Source organism: Heteronotia binoei, chromosome 13 (assembly GCF_032191835.1).
Source record: "Heteronotia binoei isolate CCM8104 ecotype False Entrance Well chromosome 13, APGP_CSIRO_Hbin_v1, whole genome shotgun sequence".
NCBI classification, from domain to species: domain Eukaryota; kingdom Metazoa; phylum Chordata; class Lepidosauria; order Squamata; family Gekkonidae; genus Heteronotia; species Heteronotia binoei.
The window spans coordinates 22,697,865-22,720,936 of NC_083235.1; positions in this window are offsets into that span (position 1 = coordinate 22,697,865).

Sequence of the window (23,072 nt, forward strand, 5' to 3'; positions counted from 1 at the left end):
GACTCTTATCTGGGAGAACCGGGTTTGATTCCCCACTCCTCCACTTGCACCTGCTGGAATGGCCTTGGGTCAGCCATAGCTCTGGCAGAGGTTGTCCTTGAAAGGGCAGCTGCTGTGAGAGTCCTCTCAGCCCCACCCACCTCACAGGGTGTCTGTTGTGGGGGAGGGAGATAAAGGAGATTGTGAGCCGTTCTGAGACTCTGAGATTCGGAGTGGAGGGCGGGATATAAATCCAATATCTTCATCTTCTTCTTCTTCACACAGGGCTTTTTTGTAGAAGAAGCCCAGTAAGAACTCATTTGCATATTAGGCCACACACCCCAGTCACCAGGCCAGCCAGAACTGCATTCCTGTGTGTTCCTGCTAAAAAAACAACAACAAAAAACTCTGCTCTTCATTCTATCTTACTAATGTATTGCCGCCTTTCCTCAAACGCCTGTTCTTCTTGACATACACTTAGTGACCTCTGGGAGTGCCTGTAAATTTATCTTTGCCGTCTTGTGTTGAATTGTGGGGTTTTAACTGGATTATTGTGTAACTGTTTTTAAGCATTTTATTTCATCAAGTTTGTTGTGAAGCGCCCTGAGCCTACTTGTGGGGGAGGGCAGGATAGAAATATAATAAAATTTTAAAAAATGATATTGTTGACGCAGGAGGGTGCTGCTTGGGGGTGGGGCTTCGTATTGGACCCCCAAAATCAGGGGAAACCCCACCAGGATGGGGAGTCTGGCAACTCTACACGGAGCCCACCCTCCAAGGCAGCCATTTTATCCATGAGAACTGATCTCTGTAGTCTCAAGATGAGCTGTAATTCCAGGGGATCCCCAAGTCTCACCTGTAGGCTGACAACCCTATGCTAGCCCTGGTTGAGGCTAGGCAGATGTCTTTGGGTCTGGGGATGCTGTTCAGAAGAGCACAAAGCTCACTGAGGGAAATAGAGGGATAGTCAGTCCTGCAGCTATGATGGTCCTGTTGGAGCAAGAATCTACATAAACCCAGTCTGACAGCTACAGTATGACAGCTGGTGATCTAGCTGCCAGGCTAGGTCACAGTGACCTGATCAGCAGACCGGCTTGAGCCGGCAGAAGCCAAGTGATGCAATCTGCTGAGTCAGCACGGCCAGGATTGGCTGCTTGGACTATATATGATCTGTGTGTGCATCACACAGGTCTCTCCCTGTGAGATGGTGGTTAGGCGAAGCACTTTGTCCGTGGAGGTGATATTGTATAGACTGCACAAGAGAGCACTTGTCGTGTATATATGTTAATACACCTTTTGGCACTAGTTGCACGTGTCTGCCTGATTTTCTTTCCTGAAGCCCTGTGTCGGGCAAGTCATCTCCCTCACTCTGCTACTCCCGCTCCGACAGGGTTATGGGCCCAGGGCGGTTCCGCTGCGCGGAGGAGAGAGTTGAGCTGACTGTGAGTTTGGAAAGAGCCGGAGGCGAGGAACGCCGGTGAAGGACACAGAAGCACCACCGTTCTCTGTTTGAGAGCCAGAGGGACGTCGGCAGCCAGCTGTGAGGAGGAGTCGGCACGATGGCTCAGCAACAGCTTGGAGTAGCCGTTGAGAAGCTCACCTCAGCCAACTACGCGGTGTGGAGCCTGAGAATGCAACACTACCTCAAGCGTGAAGGGCAATGGCTGTTCGTGAGTAACCCCCCTGCTGACTTATCTCCTGCCGAGACTGTGTTATCGGATAAGGCACTGGCCAACATAGTGCTGTCTATAGGAGATGACCAGCTGGTTTATGTGCGAGGGAAGGACACTCCCAAGGCTGCCTGGGACGCGGTGAGTGCGGTGCATGTTAGCACCACTGCTGGTTCCCTCATGGCCTTGACAAGGAGGATGTTCCGCACCGTTATGCCGGCTGGAGGGTGTGTGAAAGATCACATCAAACGGCTAACGGACTGTTTCGTTGAGCTGGAGGCAAGAGGCAAGAGGCAAGACTGTAGCTCCAGACGACAGAGTGTACATTTTGCTGTCGTCGTTGCCACCTGAGTACACTCCCCTGATAACTTCTCTGGAGACGGTGGACGTAGCGACCCTGACCATGGAATACATCTGTGCCCACCTGCTTGACTTCCAAGAGAGAATTGCGGCCGTGAGCTGTCCGGGGGTGTCGGCCGGGCAGCGTGCTGTTATCGGTGTGTCCGGGAAGACAGCCAAGAATGAGCCAGCTTTTGCTGCTGGCAGGCGTCCGAAGGTGGAGGAAGTGGAGCCGACTGCGTTTGCAGTCCGTCGCTGCTATGGATGCGGGTCGTCGCAGCACCTGCTCCGAGCTTGCCCTGAGAGGGAGAAGAGGCGGGGGCGTGTGCGGCGAGAGCGGAGGACCGCCAGCCCGTGTGAGGAAGCAACCCGGCTGGTCACGTCTGCAGTAGAGAGCACAGGGTCTGCTTGGATTTTAGACTCCGGGGCAACGAGCCATCTCTGCTGCGAGAAGGAGTTGTTGAAAAACATTGACAGTCCTGAGCATAAGTATGTGAGATTGGCTGATGGGACCACTGCCAATTCTGTTTGCTCAGGCAATATGGAATTTCCTGCACTGAAATGTATGTTGCAAAATGTGTTGTATGTACCCTCACTGCAGTCTAACCTGTTGAGTGTTAGCACACTGTTTGACCAGGGATACCAGGTGAGATTTGAGAAAACCTGCTGCAAAATCCTGGGAGGTGGGGGAAAGTTGCTTGTGACAGGAAAGAGGGAAGGTAAACTGTATGTGGTCCAGAGTGATTGTGCCCAGGAGGCTCAGGTGTCGAATGAGCCTGTGCACAATAATTGTATACATTTGCTCCATAGGAGACTCGGGCACTGCGGATTTAGGGCGTTAAAGAAAACCCTGGAGCTTGTGCCTAGTTTGAAAGTAAATCCTTGCAAATGTTACTTGGATTGCCAGGTCTGCAAGAAGACCAAAAGCAAGGCGTGTGCTGTTGCTAAAGAAAGCTCAAGGGAAAGCACACGAGCCCTGGAACTAGTCCATTTAGACGTTATTGGCCCATTGCCAAAGAGTCTGTCGGGGAGGAGATACTGCTTGGTGGCCACCGACGACCACACGAGGTACGCGTGGGTTTTCACCATGGTGCATAAGTCTGAGGTGTATAAGACATTCACCAAGTGGGTCAAAGCAGTGGAGAGACAATTAGGGGTTAATCTCCTAGCTGTACAAACCGACAGAGGGGGGGAATTCTCATCTAACCAGATGAAACGTTGGCTGGAGAACAAGGGCATCGCCCACCGTCTGACGAACCCGGCAACGCCCCGAGAAAATGGGCATGGGGCTGTATTGCAGAATGTGATGTATTGCATGTTAGAGGATGCACAACTGCCAATGACCTATTGGGCAGAAACCATACATGCAGCTGTTTTTTTGCAAAATAGGGTTTGGTGTAATACTGTGAAAAATGTGCCTTACAGGTTACTGTTGAACAAGACCCCAGATTTGAGTTCTTTAAAAGTCTTTGGGTCACGGGCTCGGGTTGGCATCCACTCCACGAGTAGCGGGGAGGGGGATGTCCGGGCAGAGAGCCTAATTTTTCTGGGCTACAAGCCAAGGGCCAGGTGTTATCGTTTCTGCAATAGCAAAAGCAAGATAACACTTAGTAAGAGTGCCCAGTTCAATGAAAAAAGCAGCTGGCCAAGGTTGCACTCCTTGCAGAAACAATTTGTCCTGCTGCCAAGTAGCGATAACGATGTTGGAGCGCAGCCCAGAACTCCAGCCCAGGAGGTGGCACCCAGTGGGGCTGGAGAAGGTGAGCCGAATGCTGGCACAGAGCCTGACGAGCAGAGTCAGGAGGCAGAGCCTCAAATGCAGGAACTGGAGGTAAAGTGTGAGAGTCAGGAGGTTCAACACCCAATTACAGGGGCAGAGCAACCAGCCCAGGAGGTGGGAACAGAGCAACCCGAAGAAGACAAAGCTGGTCCAAGCACAGGGCCACGGGTGTCTGCCAGGTCCACCAAAGGCCAACGTCCCGCTAGGTACAAGTGTCCCTATGTCACTCTGACTGTCAATCCAGACCCACCCGGATTTGAGGAAATGTTAAAAGAAAAGGCTAAGAAATGGAAAGCCTGGGTGGCAGAGTGCGAGGCAAGGGAGAAGGAGGCTGAAGCCAAGCGTCTGAAAGAGCTGGCTGAACAGGAACACGATGATGTGTTTTACAATCATGATGAGTTCCTGAACGAATTCCGGAAAGGGTTCCGAGCTACGTAAATATGAACTGTAATGTTGCTGGTGGACATGTATGTAAACTGTGTAAAGTGTTTTGGTGCACTGGGTTTAAATAGATTAGGAGGTGTGTTGGAGCAAGAATCTACATAAACCCAGTCTGACAGCTACAGTATGACAGCTGGTGATCTAGCTGCCAGGCTAGGTCACAGTGACCTGATCAGCAGACCGGCTTGAGCCGGCAGAAGCCAAGTGATGCAATCTGCTGAGTCAGCACGGCCAGGATTGGCTGCTTGGACTATATATGATCTGTGTGTGCATCACACAGGTCTCTCCCTGTGAGATGGTGGTTAGGCGAAGCACTTTGTCCGTGGAGGTGATATTGTATAGACTGCACAAGAGAGCACTTGTTGTGTATATATGTTAATACACCTTTTGGCACTAGTTGCACGTGTCTGCCTGATTTTCTTTCCTGAAGCCCTGTGTCGGGCAAGTCATCTCCCTCACTCTGCTACTCCCGCTCCGACAGGTCCCAGACTGCATAGTAGGGCTGCCAAGCTCCTATCCCCAAAGAGCCCCATTGTTGTGCGATGTGCCCTGCATGATGATGTCACCCAGATGTGATGTCATTGTGCTGGGCATGTCGTGCCAGGGACACTCTAGGATTCATGGTAAAACTCTATGGTACCATAAGGTTTTTACCATGAATCCTAGAGTGTCGCACCTGGGTTGCTCTAGGATTCATGATAAAACTATATGGTACCATAGAGTTTCTTACTGCAAATCCTAGAGCGTCCCTGGCTCAATATGCCCTGTGCAATGACATCATTTCCAGGTCATGTCATCATGCAGGGCATGTTGCATGCGTGAAAGGGGTCAGGCACTGCAGCAGCTGAGGGACTTGGCAACCCTACCGCATAGGGCTTTAAAGATTAATACCATGATATTGAACCTGATCCAGTACTGAAATGGCAGGGAATGCATCCACAAAGACAACTCAGTCAGCAGGCACGCTGCTGCATTTTCAGCCAGCTGGAGTTTCTGGAGCAGGGCCAAGGGTAGCCCTGCATAGAGTGAGTTGCTGTAGTCCAACCTGAAGGTGTCCATTGTGCAGATCACTGTGGCTAAGTCACGGGGGGATAGATAGGGAACCAATTGCTTGACCATCTGAAAATGCTAAAAGGCTGACTTGGGCTTCCTTTGAAAGTGAGGCATCCGGTGTCACACCTTAACTCCTCACCATTGGGGTGGGCATCGTCAAGGGTTGGGAGATGGATGCCCTGTCAAGGGTTGGGAGATGGATTCCCGGTCCCATAGCCCCACAGCTCAGGCACAGGACCTCTGTCTTCAATGGATTCAGTTTCAAGCAAAAGTGGTCTTCTTGGAACCCTCCACAGAAGGTCTGTGGATCCTTGTGAACCAAGTCCTGTGTAGTATCCAAAGAGGATACTGAGCCAAATCATCCTAATTTTTGCCACAAAGTGCTACATGCTTGGCTTAAGGCTTGTGCAAGGGCAAAGCAATTTGATTTAGCCTGATCCCTCTGCTTCATTAACTCCCTAGGGTGTTTTTTTCAGCTTGTGAGCACCTTTGGAATTCTGGCACAGATGCAACCACAAAATGGCTGCCAAAGGAGGCAGAGCCAGCCACAAAATGGCTGCCCTAGCTTACCTTCACACAATGAAGATCCTAGTGCTGTCGTAACAGCTGCTGCCAAACAATGTTTTTAAAAATCAGCACAACCAGACAAAAATCTCCAAGGGCCATTCAGAAACCTTGATGGGCAAAAGCCTCATCTGGGTTTGCCCACTTTCTGAAGACACTTGGCAAGTGACAGGAAAGGTGTGGGCAGCTGCCAAGGTGCCCACTGGCACCATGCTGGGGACTTCTGCCCTAGGGCATGTTGTTCAAGAGGTTCCCCTGACCCTCAGCAGAGGATTTTGGGGGACACATTAAGCTACTGGGAGAACCGGGTTTGATTCCCCACTCCTCCACTTGCAGCTGCTGGAATGGCCTTGGGTCAGCAATAGCTCTCGCAGGAGTTGTCCTTGAAAGGGCAGCTGCTGTAAGAGCTCTCTCAGTACCACCTACCTCATAGGTGTTTGTTGTGGGGAGAGGGGGAGGTAAAGGAGATTGTGACTGCTCTGAGATTCAGAGTATAGGGTGGGATATAAATCCAATATCTTCAATATCTGGGATAAGGGGAAAGCAGGCAAGATCCTCTCATGCACACTTCTTACACCCACACATTTGGAGGATGCAGTGTTCTGTATCTCAGTTCAATAATATTATCTTGATAGACATTGGGACGATGTTGCCATTATCCTGTTCTCAGCGTGGTCCGGAGAATTATAAAAGGAGATAACATCCAGTTGGTACCCACTTATATCCCTTTATGAACATAATTATTCAAGCACAGTTAAGGGTCAACAGAAAAAGTGTCCTTCTGATGTCAAATGCAGGAATCAAACACTCCAACACAATACACACCCCGCACAGAACAGCTGGGGGGGGGGAATTCGGCATCGCAATACACAAAGGAAGATCTTGAGAAGAAAAGCGAGATGGAGTTTTGTTCCGCTTTAATTTTGTCACCGTGGTGAGAGTCACGAAGGGATATCCAATGGATCCACTCAACACTTCTCCAATGACCTTTGGACATTTTAATTGCCAAGTGGATAGAAACAAGTCTTGAATTTTAAAAGCAAGAAATAGTGGGGGAGAGGGGAGTAACAGCAAAAAACAGAAAATGGAGGCTTGGGGGGGACAGCTGTGATTGACAGCTGTCTCTAAAAATCATACGGTTAAATCAAATATAAAAGACGTGGGGAGGAAAGAACAACCAACACCCCGTAAGCTTCAATGCGCCCGGCTTCATCGGCAAAGAGGCGAGGGAAACAAACAAGGATCACTGGATGGCTTTGGTGGTTCTCGAGGGTTTTGACAAGTAAATTAATTTTGTACAAGCAGAAGGGGGGAGAAATTGCTAATACAAAAGGAATCTGAGAACACAATAGCGAAACACAGCTCAGGCACTGCTACAGAACCCACGCAGACCTGCAAATTAGAAACATGGAAATGCCAAGCACAGGGGAATGTGCCGGCTGCGGTGATGCGCCTTGGTTGGAACTTGGGTCATGTCCTTTCCACATGAGTTGAAAATTCACTGCGAAGATACACACACAACACAGACACACACACAATATGAAGTTTTGGATTTATTCAATTTATATTGGATTTATAACCCGCCCTTCACTCTGAATCTCAGAGTGACTTACAATCTCCTTTACCTCCCTCCTCCACAACAGATACCCTGTGAGGTGGGTGGGGCTGAGAGAGCTCTTGCAGAGCTACCCTTTCAAGGACAACTCAAGGCCATTCCAGTATAGGATTGCTAAGTCTCTTGCAGCCTCCAGCGGTGCGATAACCGTAACCGGAAGCGTACCATAGAGTTTCCCCTCCCAAATGGCTAGAGCATCTGGGAAAACCATAGAGTTTTCCCGGAAATGCCTAGAGTGGCCGCCGCGCACCATCGCTGCTGTGATGATGTCATTTCTGGGTGATGTCATTGTGCCAGCGATGTCGGGGGAGGTTCCCCCCGCTGGCCCAATGTGGGCCAGTGGGTTGGGAACCTCCCAGGCGGGAGAACCCCCACCCAGACCGGGGCTTGGCAGCTGTATTTAATTCAAATTGTTTTACTCTGCTCTGAGTCCCCAAAAGGGGGAAGGGGCAGAATAGAAATAAACCAATAATAATAATCATCATCATCATCATAATTCCAGCAGCTGCAAGTGGAGGAGTGGGGAATCAAACCTGGTTCTCCCAGATAAGAGTCTGTGCACTTAACCACTACAACAATCTGGTGCAGAGAGAGAGAGAGAGAGAGCGCAACCACAGTATTGTTGCAGAGCGTCATTAATGATAATTACACAGTGTTTCTTCTGTGTTTACCAGCCTTTACACCTTATTTCCCTGTGTCGTCTACCATCTGGAGGTTGGCAACTCTAGAAACGCAGTTGCTTTGCGATAGGGGTGCACCTAGGGTTGCCAGAACTTCCCTGAGCAGCGGAGGAGGATGTGGGGGTAGGGTTGCCAACTCAAGGCTGGGAAACTCCTGGAGATTTGGGGATGGAGCCTGGGGAGGACATGGACCTCAGTGGGGCACAATGCCATACAGGCCACCATCCAAAGCAACTGATCTTTGGAGTCTGGAGATGAGCTGTAATTCTGGGGGATCCTCAGGTCCCACCTGGAGGCTAGCATTCCTAGTTGCACCTCAAGAAACCTTCCTACTTGCTTGTTCTTATGTTCCTTCTTATGCTCTTATGTTCCCTATATTCTTGGTGCTTAGGGGGCAACAGTGGGAGGGCTTCGGGGGCTCTGGCCCTGCTGGTGACCTCCTGATGGCACCTGGGTTTTGACCAATGTGTATCACAGAGTGTTGGGCTGGATGGGCCACTGGCCTGTTCCAACATGGCTTCTCTTATGCAAAATGTGAATGGACAAAGAACCGGCAAACTGGTGCTTTAGCCATCGGCGCTCTGCTGCACATAGCAGCAGTGAAAAGGGCAAATTCCGTGTGGTGGAATCTGAAGCTTCTTAGGTCAAAGGGGCAAAAAAGAAATGGGAAGAGATTACAGCAGGAGTCCTCTCCTGTAATGTGCAATTTCGCCCTTGGGAAAGGGTGCTGGTGGAAAGTGCCATCAAGTCACTGCTGATTTCTGCACACCCCATAAGGCAGGGGTGTCAAACTCATGAGGGCTGGATCTGACATAAATGAGAACTTGTTGTGCTGAGCCAAGTTGGGTTGGGCCGGGCATGTCAGGCTGGGCCATGTCAGGCCAGGCCATGTGTGCACCTATTTAAGATTAGGTAGCAGACATATAAACTTTATAAAGGATACAGGCAAACACAAATATATATTTTTAAAAAACTTAAAACATGCTTAAAGCATTACCACTCATTGCTCTTAAAGATGCTTTATTTGTATTTTTCCTATGGGATCCAGGGAAATGGGCAAAGGAAGCTCTGGCTCTTTCCCTCCTTCCCCAGAGGACCAGGAGGAGGAGGAGGAGCCTCAACCTATAGAAGGAAGAGAGGCTTGACTCAGTAGCTCTGCTGTGTGATTGATAGAGCCTGGAAAAACAAGCTCTACCTCCCCCCCCCCTTTCCTCCCCAAGGGAGGAGCCTCAGCCAATGAAGAAGGTTTTGCTCTGTAGCTCCTGTGCAATTGAACAAGCCTTGCAAAGTATGCAGAAGGAAGCAAGAGAGAGGGAGAAGGAAGCAGATGACAGCCAGTTGCTTGGGGGCCTGATAGGAGCCCTCTGGGGGCCTGATTCAGCTCCTGGAATGCATGTTTGACACCCTGCCGCAGGGTTTTCAAGGCAAGAGATATTCGGAGGTGGTTTGCCATTGCTTGCTCCATGTCATCAGAGGTCTCTCATCCAAATACTATCCAGGGCTGGCCCTGCTAGCTTCCAGATTGGATGAGATGGGGCTAGCCTGAGTCATCCAGGTAAAATAAACAACTTCATATCTTTATTTTATGTTGTGGCCACCGTTCTCATTGCTCTTGGCTTCAGAAGAATATCACAGAGCAAGAAAAGAGGCAGAAAAGGGCAATCCCAAGGCTCTTTGGGAGGAAAGGCAGGTGTATTTAAAGTCTTATTGGTTTAGAGGAAAACTAGGGCAAGCTGGGGAAGGGACGCGGTAGCAGTTTTTCTTTCCTCTTCAAGAATACTGAAACTCGCCTTCATCTAAGGCAACTGATTGGCAATGTTATTCTGGCCTAGTTAAGCCCCAGATGGCTTGGATTGTGGTCTCCATCTTGGAACACAATGGATGTTATCAGGCTTCTGATTCAGCGGGAGCTCATAGAAGCGCAGCTCCTGAAGCTTTTTGAGAGTTCCACCTCCTTCTCCCCACCTTTTCCATTGAATAGTAGGTGCAGCTGCATAACAATCCCTGGATGAGCTCCACCACCTATTTTTCTACAAAACGACCCCTGGATGTTATGTACATAAATGTCATCTAGACACAACATGGGCGAGCAAGGAACTTTCAAAGCAAGTGAGAAGCAGAGGTGAGCTGCCATTGCCTCCTTTTGCAGCATCTTTGACAGTGGTCTCTCCTGCAAGTTAGGGGTGCTAGATCTGGATTAAGAAATACTTTGAGGATGTGAAGCCTGGGGAGGGCAGGGTTTGAGGAGGGGAGGGACTTTATTGGGGTATAATGTCACAGACTCCACCTTCCAAAGCAGCCATTTCTCCAAAAGAATATCTGTTGCCTGGAGACCAGGGGTGGAATTCTACCAGGAATTCCTTTGCATATTAGGCCACACACCGCTGATGTAGCCAATCCTCTAAGAGCTTACAAAAAAGACCCTTGAAAGCTCTTGGAGGACTGGGTACATCAGGGGTGTGGCCTAATATGCAAATGAACTCCTGCTAGAATTCCATCCCTGCTGGAGACCATTTGACAAGATCTCCAGCCACTACCTTCCCCCAGGCTGTGCCCTCAAATCTCCAGAAATTTCCCAGTCCAGAACCGGCAACCCTAAATGCCTAAGAATCTGCCCTCCATACCTACATTCTTTTTTCAAAAGAATGGATCCCTGTAATCTGGAGAGAAGTTGTAATTCTGGGAGAATGGCAGGCTCTGTTCAGACGTTGGTAACCATCAGGGTCTTCTTCCTTTCAGGTAAGTTCAGTATAGTAACGATGTGCAAATTTGCATCTATGAATGTAAACTGGGGGTGCCAACTCTGGGCCCAGAAATACTTGAAGAAGGTGGAGCCTAGGAGGGTGGGCTTTAGGGAGGAGGGAGATCTCTGTAGGCTATAGCGTCATACAGTTCACCTTCCAAAGCAGCCGTTTTCTCCATGAAAAGTGGAATAAATCTACAGATTGCCAACCTAAACTCTGCCCTCACTACAAGATTCTGGCAAAACTCTGAGACAGCTAGGGTGTTGCCCTGGTGTCATGCCTTCCCTTCTGAGTTGTTAGAAGTGCCTGCCTGGCACAATATCCCTGTGTCTCAGACCTCCAGAAGCAAGTGACCATAGAGTAGCAAGCAGTTCTGTAAACACCAACCATCTTCTTGTTTCCTCTCTAATGTCACAGTCTCCCTTTGAAGTGTACATCAACACTCCTTAGGAAAAAAACAACTTACTTCCATCCTCTCTCTCTCTCTCTCTCTCTGTGTCTCTCTCTTCCTCCTCCTTCTTTGCACACAAAATGTGGGATCCGGGATGCTTCTGTCTGCATCCACTCCCATCTGCTAGCTAGCTAGCTTAAGAGTCCTATACTTCTCTACCCTGCATTATCTAACACCTATTTCTAGAATAAAGTAGTTATTTTGTTTCAACTTGAAACCATGGCTCACTGTAACTCTGTAATTTTGTGAGCACCTGGTCAAGTCTAACACAGGCATTGCTGCATTAAAGCCTTGTTTGATCTGCTAACTAAAGAAGGATCTAGACCACCAGACCACCCTTCCCAACACAAATCGTGCTAGAAGTAAGGATTCCAGAGCTCCCAGTGGGGGCAAGGGTCTTCTGTTTTCAGTCTCTACCTCTCACCGCTGGCCACCTGGCTAGGGGGAATTACTCCCTCAAAAAGGAGGAATGCCAGAAATCAATCCAATGTGTATATGTGACCTGGAAGTAATGTAGAAACGTCAGGGATGATGCTCTGTTTTGGGGGCAAAAGTCTGTGGTAGAAGCTAATTTTATCATAGAGTTTTGCCCTAAAACCAGAGCATCACCAACCCCCTCCCCATACACACACACATGAGGTGCCTACATTACTTCCAGGTCATGTAGGCAGACTGTGTTAATTTCTTGTGTACCTCGGGCTTCCGGAAGATGGCGGAGTGAAGCGGAGCTCCTTACTCGGGCTCGAGAGGGAACTCTGTTTGGGGGGTGACAGAGGGGGTTTCCCGTACGGGAGACACCCCTATCGGAGCTGTCAGGGGACGCTCCGGAGTCGGAGGGCTTCTGGTTGTCGGGGGGGAGCGGAGGTTCCCCACCAGACGCCGGTTCCTCCTGGCCGTTGCCCCTCAACGCTTCGGCGCTAAACTGTGCCACCGGAGTGAAGGAGAGTGGAGGGGGAGCGAGGCTTCTAACAGTTGTACCCAAAAGACTGCTCGAGAGTGGGTCCCTCCTCCCAGGTAGCTATAAAGAGCTTGAGGAGAGGTCTTCGAGCCGGGGATCCGAGAGACGCGGAAGTGAGGCTGTGGAGAAAAGCGGCGGCGAGTGGTGGTGAGTGGCGGCGCGAGCCTCGGGAGCCGGCTGAGGACAAAAACGGAAATCAAAGCGGTGGAGCTGAGCAGAAGCCTGATCGGGTGAGCGGAGTCGGTGGAAGGGGTTTAAAAGTTAAGAAGCAGGAGCGTGGAGGGGAGAAGAGGGGAGAAGAGGTTTTGGACCGTTGTTGGCCCGGGAGAGGCATTTTGGAAGGGGCGTTAATGGCGGACGGGATCTCGCTGGACTCTTAGGAAGGCGAGGGGTTGAGAAACTTGCTTCCCCGGGCTGAAGAAATTCCCCCCCTATCTACAGTTTGGTGTTGGAGCTGGCAAGATCTAGTGGTGGTCGGTGGTCGTTGGATTATATCTTTTCTTTTTCTGCTTATTTTTTTTTTTCTTTTCAACTTGTATTGGGTGTTCGGATTGAAGAATTTAAAGGGTAAAGAGGCGGTTCTTAGCGGCATTTGCCGCGGCCGCGCTTTACCGAAGAGCCGGGTGTTGTGTCTGTGTCCGGGCTGATAATCAGCAGGAGCAGAGAGAAGCTTTGGTGGAGGTTTTGTTTTGCTTGGTGTTGGCTTTTTTCCCGGATTTTCTTATCTTCTATGGTCTCTTTCAGAACAGTTAGTTCACCTGTACTCTGGGCTTGGCATTGAACATAACAGGAGCTGAACACAATTGAACTTAGTATAACAGAAACTGAATATAATTGAATTAATAGGGATTACTTTTTAATTGGATCCAGACTCATAGAATAAACAGACTTGAGAGACAGAGACACAGAAGATAGGAGAGAAGAAGCAAGGGAAGAAGGAAGAAAGAAGAAGAAGAGGAAGCAGCAGACAAGGAGCAGATAAGACTTTAAATAAACTTTTTAAATAGCCTGTCTGTATAATGGCATATTGGTACAAGTGTCTGTGAAACTGCATTTGACTATTGTCAAACTATAATAAGCTAGTGGATTAATTGATTATTGGAAGATTTTATTTTTTATTGAACGTTTAGAGCTTTTTAAGTATTAATTGATATGTAATTGATTGAGAAATTTGATCTATACTTTATGAACTGAAATACTGATTTTTGAAGAGTGAATTAACGGGTGGAGTTGATTTATCTTAAATTGAAGGGATTGGTTTTATGAATATTGAATTGTTATAGTCTATTTTAAGCAGAAATTGGTAGGTTGGGGTGAAGAGTAAACTGAGAAGGAGGCAAGCCATTAGATTTGGTTTAGCAAGGTTATAATGACAGAAACAAAGATTAAAAAATATCAGCAAGGAACCCCACCGCCGGGGGGAAGTAAAATGACTCCAGGTGCTGCCACCCAAGATGCACTAGAGAATTTGCAGAAGAGTGTCACAGCTGGATTTAAGAAAAGTCATGAAGCAATGGATGAATTAAGAACAGATCTGATGGGCGAGTTAAAGAAGACAAATGATCAGCTGGTAGAATTTCAAAAACAAGTACTGGCCAATACGCAACAAGTACATGAATTAACCGCTAAAGTAGATAGAGTGGAAGAGTGGAACAAACAGACAAGAGACATAGCTAGAAGGAACCAAACAGAGTTGGTGGAGATGGAAGACCGTCTGATGAAATTGGAAATGGAGAAAGCAGCAACAATTCTGCGGTTTCAAAATATACCTGAAGAGAGGGAAGAAGATCTACCCAGCAAAATAATGGATATTTTAACAGTAGATGAGGAAGAATTACTAGAAGAAGGTCCAAGAGACATCCTGTGGGCTAAAAGAGTCTCATCAAGCTACATAAGGAAGTTTAAACTCCCTAGGGAGGTCCAAGTTAAACTTTTGCGATCAGAAACAACAGAAAGAGTTCTGAGAAAAACTAGAGACTGTGAAATTAATTGGAAGGGAAACAAAATAAAAATTTTGAAAGAGATACCTTGGAGTGTAAGACAGAGGAGGTTTAAATTCAAGAAATTGTCCGCATGGCTAATCAAGCATGAAATTCAGTTTAGATGGTTATTTCCACAAGGCCTCTTTTTTACATTTCAAGCGAAGAGGTACAACATCACTACTGAGGCAAAGATGGAAGAATTTTGGACCCAGTATGTGGAACGGAGTGGATCGGAGTCAGGAGGTGAACAACCAGAAGATGTTCAGGAATCTCCGGCGGGAGAATCCCCTAAGGGGAAACGTGACAAGATAAAGACAAGACTCCAGAGTAAGAAGGAAATCAAGATACCTGATAGTAAGGAACCGGCAAAATGAATCCCAAAGCAGAAGCTAGAATACTCTCTTTGAACGTTAATGGATTAAATGAACCCGGAAAGAGGAAAAGAGTCTTTCAACAATTGCGGAAATCTGGCGCACAAATTATTTGTTTACAGGAAACCCATATTCGGAAAGATAATGTAAAGTACTTAGAAAATAAGAAATTGGGAGTCTTATACGCTTCATGTGACCCGCAGAAGAAGAAGAAGGGAGTAGCAATTTTTATTCCTCATCAGATTAAATCGAGCTGTCTATATTCGGATGAGCAAGGAAGAATTCTTATCGTTGAAGTGGAATTAAATGGCCAGAAAACAACTTTGGGCAATATATATGCCCCCAATGAAAATCAGGAAAAATTCTATCAAGATTTGTACCTTAAGCTTAGAGAGATGAATTCAGATAGATATTGCATTACAGGAGACTATAACGCGATATTTGATGTGAAACTGGATAAAAAATATGAGGATGTACAGAAGAAAAAAACGAAGACCCGAAATTTACTACCAAACTCCTTTTTGAAAATGGCTGAGGAATTGAACCTAGTAGATGCTTGGAGAACAAGAAATCCGAGTACAGCAGATTTCACTTTTTATTCACAACCACATAAGTCTTGGTCACGAATTGACATGATATGGATGTCGTTAGAAATGATGTTGTCAGTTAATCATGTGGACATTCTTCCTCAATCGTATGCGGATCATAGTCCAATTTCGGTAGTATTCCAGGAACAAAAAAGAAATTTTAGATGGTCTTTAAATTTACAAATTTTGAAGGAATCTAAGTTTTTGGAAGAAGCTAAAAAAGAAATACAAGAATTTTTTAAATGTAACTTGGAAAAGGATACAAAGATTCCAATTATATGGGATGCATTTAAGGCCTTCTTTAGGGGTGTGGCTATCCGTTATTCATCAAGGAGGAAAAGGGAACAAAGGAAGACTTACAATGAGCTATTAACAAAGCTGAATTGCCTTGAAAAGCAACAGAAAGCGGCGAACCCAAATGAGATTAGGACCAAAATTACAGCTATTCAGCATCAGATAAATACCCTCCTGGCAGAGGAAATTGAGAGGAAGTTAAAATGGACAAGACAAAATTATTTTGAAAATGCAAATAAAGTGAGTAGATAGTTGGCGTATAGACTGAGGAAAGAGAAGGAGAAAAAGATTATAAAGATGTTAAGAAATGAGGCGGAGGAGGAGACTTTCCAAAATTCCCAAATGAAATTAATCATTCAAAATTTTTATCGGAACTTGTATAAGAAACAGAAGATTGATCAGCAAAAACAAGAGACTTATGTAAAGGAAGTGGAACTGAAGCAATTAACAAACGAACAACAAGTAAGTTTAGAGAGCCCAATTTCAATGCAGGAAGTAGTTGAAGCTATTAAAACTCAAAAAAGTAACAAGACGCCGGGTACAGACGGACTGCCGATTGAATTCTTCAAAGCTTTCGAAGACGAGCTACTGCTGCCCTTTAAGAGAGTACTAGAAAATGTTTACAACACGGGGGAGATTCCGGAATCGTGGAAAGAGGCCCTAATATCTCTCATACATAAAGAAGATTCTGACCCAGCAGAAATTAAAAATTATAGACCAATCTCTCTATTGAATAGTGATTATAAGATCTACGCAACAATATTAGCAAATAGATTGAAGAAAGTTATTAGAAGCCTAGTTCATGAAGACCAAACAGGTTTTGTCCCGGAACGCTTAATGAACCAGAACGTGAGATTGTTTCTGAACGCAATTGAATATTATAGGGAACATTCAGATAAAGAATTCGCGGCGATTTTGATAGACGCGGAAAAGGCTTTTGACAATGTCAACTGGAACTTCATTAAAGAGACATTGGCAGGAGTTGGATGTGGAGAAAGATATTGCTCAATGGTCGAAGCAATTTACACGAAACAGACAGCCAAAGCTAATTTTAATGGAGTAACGACGGACTCAATAGAAATAGAACAAGGTACAAGACAAGGGTGTCCCTTATCTCCATTACTTTTTATATTGACTTTGGAGCCGCTGATTAAGAAGATAAGAGAAGATTCCCAAATTCAAGGAATTAGAATAAATAATACAGAATTAAAGACGTTGGCATTTGCAGATGATTTGGTATTTATACTAGAACAACCTATGTCATCGATAGAGCGCCTTAAACAAAGACTGAAGGAGTTTGGAGAAGTATCTGGATTTAAATTGAATGCCGCTAAAACTAAGATTCTAATGAAAAATATGGAAAAGGATCAAATTGAAAGATTGGAGCAGCTCTCAGGATTCAAGAATGAAAAAAAGGTTAAATATTTAGGAATCTTCCTGACTAATAATTTAAAGAATCTATATAGGGATAATTACGAAAAAATTTTGAAAGAGATCCGTAGGGATCTAATGAACTGGAAAGATCTACAAATTTCACTTCTTGGTCGAGTCGCTACAATTAAAATGAATATACTTCCGAGAATTTTATTTTTATTTCAAACGATTCCAATTGCATTACCTAAATCCTTTTTCCAACAACTTAATGAGTTGACTAGAATGTTTATTTGGCAGGGTAAGAAGGCCAGAATAAAAATGAAAGTCATGCAAGACACTAAGCTAAGAGGAGGATTTGCTCTCCCGGACTGGAAATTGTATTACAAAGCGTGCTGCATTGCGTGGCTGAGAACTTGGTGTAAATTGGACAATAAAAGGCTATTGTCCATAGAGGGCGATGGCCTGGAAGAAGGTTGGCATAGTTATATGTGGTATAAAACTCCTACTAAAACCGGGCGTTTTCTCAGACATGAAATAAGAAGAGCTTTGTATGCGGTCTGGAGTGAAATAAAAGTACTGTATAAACATACGCCAAAATGGATTTCCCCGATAGAGGCTTCGTCGCATCCTAAACTATACAATTGGGAAAATCAACAGGACTATGCTTATCTGTTAAACGACCACAATGAACTGATTGAAGAAGAAGTTCTAAAGCTATCTTGGTGGCTACAATGTCAAGTGAGATCGAGATTTCGAAAAGATAAAGAAATAGGTTTTGGGAATTCCGACTTTGATCTAGATTTGATTTTGGAGTCTAAACAAAAATTAATTGCCAAGGTATATGATTGGCTGCTCCAAGACAAGATGCAGGATGAAGTGGTGAAAGAAGCTTGGATTAGATGGCTGAAAGACTTTGGTTACAATATAGATCTGGAAGAGTGGGAGAAGCTATGGAAGCAGAATATGAAGTTAATAAAACCAGCAGACCTTAAAGAAAATGTGTATAAAATGGTTTATAGATGGTATCTTACTCCAGACAGATTGGCAAAAATATATCCCTCTTACTCCAATAAATGTTGGAAATGTACCGAAGTCAAAGGTTCTCTGTTCCATATATGGTGGCACTGTAAAAAGGCCAGAAAATATTGGAGACAAGTCAACATCTGGATTCAAAAAATTCTGAAAATACAAGTGAAGCATGTTCCGGAACTGTATCTCATAAACATTTGCAGACAAAATTTACCAGAGACCAAGCTGAAATTAGTGTTGTACATAGTTACAATTGCCAGAATTCTATATGCTAAGTACTGGAAGGAGGACAGAACTCCTAACAGAGAAGAATTCATATCTAAACTTTTTGAAACGGCGGAAGCAGATTTGATGACCACCCGATTAAGAGGTGGTAATGTGCAGAAATGTCGGGAGGAATGGGACCCTGTATATGACTGGGTTAAAAACAGAGGTTATGATATATGATAGGTTAAGATATATGATATATGATATATGATATATGATATAAGGCATATAAAAACAGAAGCTATGATATATAAGGAGTATATCAGGATAATGTATGAATGAAGCATTGAACTGTGTAATGTTTTTATGTTTAACCCCCCTATCCCTCTCCAGTGTGGGGTGTAGTTGGTAGGGGATGAAGTGGTAGGGAGTAGTATGTTTATTGTGTTGTGTATTGTGTTGCTTTTTTATGTTATATGTTTCATGTTATTAGTGTGTCAGTGTTTTGTTATGTTTGTATTTGATTCTTAGTAATAAAACTTTAAAATTTAAAAAAAAAAAAAAATTTCTTGTGTACCTCCCTGCTCCCGGTAAATCTACCACTGCTGGCTGCTCTGAGGGACCTGGCAACCCTAACAGGAAATGATATCATCACACCCTGACAAAGATCCCTCCTCTCCCATTTTGCCAGCCTGCTTCCTCTCACTGACCAGTTGAGCATAGGTGGGCATCGGAAAGAATTACCAGGATTTTGCCCACATTAACAGGCACGTGGTAAACCTAGGCCATGGGCCCAGTGTGCAGAGCTGCCATGGGGTCTACAGAGGCATACATCCCCTCTCATGATTGGAAAGATTCTTGTCTCAACAGGGCTGTGTTTTGCAGACAGACATCTCTGTCCCAGTGTGACTCCCTCATCCCTTCCAAAGATGGAGCTCATCTTGCTGTGACTTGCCTGCCTCCAAACCTGATGGAGACTTTTCCTGCCCAGTGCACAGACCATGATACAATTTGCTTGCTCTGGCAGTTGTTCAGGCTTCCATACCTTGGCCACCTGCAGTTCTGGGTCTCAACGGAAGCCTGTCAAGTCAATTGTGCCTGTCAGGGAACCCAAGAGGTCTCATGCTACGTTCACACAACTCCATTAACCTTTGATCCAGCCTTTGGGGAAGAAAAATGTGACAAGTTCTCTAGATGTCCTTCCACAAACTTGGTGACATTTTGGCTTTCTGTTCGCCTTTCTTCTTAGAGGCTGTCTTGTTGATCTACAGCAGGGGTTCTCAATCTTTTGGAGGCTGTGAATGCTTTTGGAATTCTGACACCGGGTGGTAGGGACGACCACAAAATGTCTGCCACAAAATGGCTGCTGCAGGAGATGGGGCTAGCCCTAAAAAGGCTGCCATGAGGTTATGGTTTCCAGTCCCCAAGTGGGGGCAGGGGATCCCCTGGTTTGGAGGACCTCCCCCCGCTTCAGGGTGATCAGAAGGTGATGGGGGAGGAATGTCTGCTGGGCACTGCATTATTCCCTATGCAGACCGATTCCCATAGGGAATAATGGAGAATTGATCCACAGGTATCGGGCTCTGGAGGGGCTGTTTTTTGAGATAGAGGCACCATATTTTCAGCATAGCATCCAGTGCCTCTCCCCAAAATACCTGCCAGGTTTCAAGAGGATTGGTCCAGGGGGTCCAATTCTATGAGCCCTATCCTTCATTATTTTCAAAGGAGGGTAGGCATTTAAAAGGTGTGCAGTCCCTTTAAATGTGATGGACAGAACTCCCTTTGGAGTTCAATCATGCTTGTCACAACCTTGCTCCTGGCTCCACCCCCAACATCTCCTAGCTCCACCCCCAAAGTCCCCAGATATTTCTTGAATTGGACTTGGCAACCCTACTTCCAGTCACACAGTAAAGAACCTTGTGCTGTGCTGGCATCTGCTGCCAAAGCAACATTTTTTAAAAAATCTGCATAGCCAGTCATGTCTCCAGTGGCCAATCAGAAGCCTTGCTAAGCACTTGGTAAGCTCCAAGAGTGCTCTGGTATTTGGGCGATAGGATGCTCTGGTATTTGGGCAAAACTCTATGGTCTTTTTGGCCTTGAAGCCATGGAGTTTGCCCAAATATCAGAGCATCCTCGCATGACATCATTGCTGTTTAAGGGAGGGGTTTCCCCTGCCTGCCAGCTGGTCCACTTCAGAGAGGAACCCCTGAAACCAGGGAATCCCCCCCCTGAAACCTGGAGGGTGACAAGCACAATTGAACTCCAAAGGGAAGAAGAAGAAGAAGATATTGGATTTATATCCCGCCCTCCACTCCGAAGAGTCTCAGAGCGGCTCACAATCTCCTTTACCTTCCTCCCCCACAACAGACACCCTGTGAGGTGGATGGGGCTGGAGAGGGCTCTCACAGCAGCTGCCCTTTCAAGAACAACTCCTGCGATAGCTATGGCTGACCCAAGGCCATTCCAGCAGCTGTAAGTGGAGGAGTGGGGGAATCAAACTCGGTTCTCCCAGATAAGAGTCCACACACTTAACCACTACACCAAACTGGCTCTCCAGGGAGTTCTGACCATCACATTTAAAGGGACTGCACTCTTAAATGCCCTCTCTCCATTTGGAATAATAAAGATGGAAGCACCTTCTTTTGGGGCTCATAGAATTGGACCCCCCCAGTCCAATCTTTTTGAAACTTAGGGGAGTTTTTTGAGGAGAGACACCAGATGCTATCCTAAAAATTTGGTGCATCTACCTCAAAAAACAGCCCCCACAGAGCCCTAGATGCCCATGGATCAATTTTCCATTATACCCTACAAAAATCAGTCTCCATAGGGAATAATAGAGTGCCCAGGAGACATTTCACTCCCACCTCCCCTGCTTTCTGATGACTCTGAAGCAGGAGGAGGGCCTCCAAATCTGGGGATTGGCAACCCTATGGGACCTCCTGGGAGCAGGTTTAGCCCAAAGCCTAGACGTAGCTTTCAGTGCACCCTTTTGCACACAAAATGTGTGTTACTTTGCAGGGTACGTCAAACGCTGCGCTAGGGAACAGCATTGTCTAACAGCCCTGAGAGCAAGCAACCCCACATTCAGTGACAGAGATAATTCCCATGCTTGCAAAGCCAAGAGGGATCGTCTGTACCCACCAGGGTCCTCGCAGAAGGCACCTCTTCCCTACGCACACGTGGACTTTTCACAACGAGAGAAAGATGCAACAGATGTCCTGCTGTCCGCCCTCCTCCATTACATGCGAAAACATGGGCCTTGCCTACTGCTGTGGCTTACTGATTTTCGCTTCCCTATCAAGCATTGACTGTGGGTGTTTTGTCCCCATCCTTGGAACGCAGGGGATGAAGACTTCAGAATGGTGAGCTGTAGGTCTGCAAACCTCCAGGTGGCAATTGGAGGAGATCTTGTGATATTACAACTGATCTCCACTTAGGAAGGTGGGCTTTTGGGCATCGTACCTGACGGAAGACCTTCCCCTCCTCAGGCTCCACCCTGCACCCAAATCTGCATGCATCCTACCCAATCAATCGATCGATCAATCAATGTATTCGGCCAAAAACCGGTGCAAGTCAAAAGCAAGAACTATTCAATAAAACATTTTAGACTAGAATTGGTCTAAAAATAACAGAAATATCTCTAACATTTAAATCCATACATAAGAACTTAAGATCTACCCCGGTTATTTATCTCTAAAATTTAGAATCTATGCATAAAGTTCCACGTCGAATTCTACAGGCTGCTGAGAAAAATTTAGCACAGCTTAATAGCGACCTGTGGATTAGCGCCCATCAAAAGCTTCCTTAAAGTATCAATGTATCCTACCCAGAGCTGGCAATCCTAGTAACCTGCCACCAGAGCTTTTTTTGCAGAAAAAGTCCAGCAGGAACTCATTTGCATGTTAGGCCACATCCCCTGACATCACCATTGTTTCACACGGGGCTTTTTTGTAGAAAAAGCCCAGCAGGAACTCATTTGCATGTTAGGGCACACTTCCTGCCATCACCATTGTTTCACACAGAGCTTTTTTGTAGAAAAAGCCCAGCAGGAACTCATTTGCATGTTAGGGCACACTTCCTGCCACCACCATTGTTTCACACAGAGCTTTTTTGTAGAAAAAGCTCAGCAGGAACTTATTTGCATATTGGGCCACACCCCCTGATGCCAAGCCAGCCAGAACTCTGTTCCTGCTATTTAAAAAAGCCCTGTCTGCCACAAAGTACGTTGAGGCCACAAGTATGTGCCTTTGTTCATCCTGCCCCTGTCTGTTCTTACCACATCCTTCTTCTAAAGAGCTCAGCATTATCTATATTGTTCCCCGCCCCCATCCCCCCAGCCCAGTTTGCCCTCACAATGGGCTCAACGAGGTAGGTTAGACTGAGAGCAATTGCTGTGAAGCAGGTAGCTGTGTCAGTCTGTTGGAGCAGAATAAAGCTGAAGTCCAACAACACCTTGAAGACAAACTACATTGATTCCAGCAGGAGACGTTTGTGAGTCAGAGCTCACATGTTTGTATGTATGAGGAGGAAATTATCTGGGAGGATTCTTAGAGGGGAAATTACAGAAGGTAAGGAAGGGAGGAGTTGAGGCAGAGAGAGGCTTATAGGCGTGAATCCCAACATTAATTTTTCAAGTGCAAATTCTCCTGGTAAGATGTGGTTGTTTGTTACACCCCAGATGTAGCCAATCCTCCAAGGGCTAACAGGGTTCTTCTTACAGGGCCTACTGTAAGCTCCAGGAGGATTGGCTATATCTAGGGTGTGTGGCCTAATATGCAAAGGAGTTCCTGCTACAAAGAAGTCCTGAATGGTACAATGCTTTGCATGCAACACTGGCAAGAAGATAGCAGAATGCTCAACAGAAATAAAAACAGGAGTCTGCCATTAGAAACTAGCAGGGGGGGAAATACCTGAGGGACTGAGAACATCAAGTCAGGGAGAATAACAATGTTTA